Consider the following 2,704-nt stretch of genomic DNA (forward strand, 5'->3'; position numbering starts at 1 on the left):
GGTCAAATATGCTGTCCATTCAAACCAAACCAACTCAAACATCATTTGTTTTCATATTTATCAGTTCTCAAGTTATTCTGAAGAAGAAATGTGTTTAAAATCCTTAAGTGTAGAATCGTGCAGCCTTAATGATTTCCATACGCTTCAAATGCTGGTCCTGAGCTGAAATGCACACTTCGGTCAAATATGCTGTCCATGCAATCCCTTCAAACCAATCCAACTCAAACATCATTTGTTTTCATATTTTTCACTTCTCAAATCATTTTGAAGAAGAAATGTGTTTGAAAACATAAAGTGTAGAATCGGGCAGCTTTAATGATTTCGATAAGCTTCAAATGCCGGTCCTGACCTGAAATGCAGAGTTTGGAAAAATATGCTGTCCATGCTATTCCTTCAACACAGAACACCTTAAACATCATTTGCCTTCATATTCATCACATTTCAAGTCATTCTGAAGAAGAAATGTGTGTGTGAACATGAGCTTCACGCTAATGCAGCTGTCATGATTCTTGTGCTCTTAAAATGCTGTTCCTGATCTGAAATGCACAGTATGGTCACATATGCTGTCAGTGCAATTTCTTCATCCCAGAACACCTTAAACATCATTGGCCTTCATATTTATCATTTCTCAAATCATTCTGAAGAAGAAATTTGTGTGTCAACATTATGTTCATGTTAATACAGCTGTCATGATATTTCTGCTTTGAAAATGCTGGTCCGGAGCTGAAATGCAGAGTTTGGTCAAATATGCTGTCCGTTCAAACCAAACCAACTCAAACATCAACTCAAACATTTCTGCTTTGAAAATGCTGGTCCGGAGCTGAAATGCAGAGTTTGGTCAAATATGCTGTCCATTCAAACCAAACCAACTCAAACATCATTTCTTTTCATATTTATCAGTTCTCAAGTTATTCTGAAGAAGAAATGTGTTTAAAATCCTAAAGTGTAGAATCGTGCAGCCTTAATGATTTCCATACGCTTCAAATGCTGGTCCTGAGCTGAAATCCACAGTTCGGTCAAATATGCTGTCCATGCAATCCCTTCAAACCAATCCAACTCAAACATCATTTGTTTTCATATTTTTCACTTCTCAAATCATTTTGAAGAAGAAATGTGTTTGAAAACATAAAGTGTAGAATCGGGCAGCTTTAATGATTTCTATAAGCTTCAAATGCCGGTCCTGACCTGAAATGCAGAGTTTGGAAAAATATGCTGTCCATGCTATTCCTTCAACACAGAACACCTTAAACATCATTTGCCTTCATATTCATCACATTTCAAGTCATTCTGAAGAAGAAATTTGTGTGTGAACATGAGCTTCACGCTAATGCAGCTGTCATGATTCTTGTGCTCTTAAAATGCTGTTCCTGATCTGAAATGCACAGTATGGTCACATATGCTGTCAGTGCAATTTCTTCATCCCAGAACACCTTAAACATCATTGGCCTTCATATTTATCATTTCTCAAATCATTCTGAAGAAGAAATTTGTGTGTCAACATTATGTTCATGTTAATACAGCTGTCATGATATTTCTGCTTTGAAAATGCTGGTCCGGAGCTGAAATGCAGAGTTTGGTCAAATATGCTGTCCGTTCAAACCAAACCAACTCAAACATCAACTCAAACATTTCTGCTTTGAAAATGCTGGTCCGGAGCTGAAATGCAGAGTTTGGTCAAATATGCTGTCCATTCAAACCAAACCAACTCAAACATCATTTCTTTTCATATTTATCAGTTCTCAAGTTATTCTGAAGAAGAAATGTGTTTAAAATCCTAAAGTGTAGAATCGTGCAGCCTTAATGATTTCCATACGCTTCAAATGCTGGTCCTGAGCTGAAATCCACAGTTCGGTCAAATATGCTGTCCATGCAATCCCTTCAAACCAATCCAACTCAAACATCATTTGTTTTCATATTTTTCACTTCTCAAATCATTTTGAAGAAGAAATGTGTTTGAAAACATAAAGTGTAGAATCGGGCAGCTTTAATGATTTCTATAAGCTTCAAATGCCGGTCCTGACCTGAAATGCAGAGTTTGGAAAAATATGCTGTCCATGCTATTCCTTCAACACAGAACACCTTAAACATCATTTGCCTTCATATTCATCACATTTCAAGTCATTCTGAAGAAGAAATTTGTGTGTGAACATGAGCTTCACGCTAATGCAGCTGTCATGATTCTTGTGCTCTTAAAATGCTGTTCCTGATCTGAAATGCACAGTTTGGAAAAATATGCTGTCCATGCTATTCCTTCAACACAGAACACCTTAAACATCATTGGCACACACACACACACACACACACACACACACACACACACACACACACACACACACACACACACACACACACACACACACACACACACACACACACACACACACACACACACACACACACACACACACACACACACACACACACACACACACACACACACACACACACACACACACACACACACACACGTTTGTACTTCTATCTTAATGAGGACATCCATAGGCGTAATGCATTTCCTAGAGCACACAGATGCAACATTTCACTGAATTAGTGTGTTGTTGCTGTCCTGAACTATCAGCAACAACAGATGGAGCAAAGACTGAAGGAACAGGAAAATGGACAGAGGTGACTGTATACAGGAGCTTCACTGTCTGTCAGAACATAGAAGGTATTTTAAACAAGCAGAATAACGTATGATTCAGTG

The sequence above is a fragment of the Acanthochromis polyacanthus genome, chromosome 1 (genome assembly GCF_021347895.1).
Source record: "Acanthochromis polyacanthus isolate Apoly-LR-REF ecotype Palm Island chromosome 1, KAUST_Apoly_ChrSc, whole genome shotgun sequence".
NCBI lineage: Eukaryota > Metazoa > Chordata > Actinopteri > Pomacentridae > Acanthochromis > Acanthochromis polyacanthus.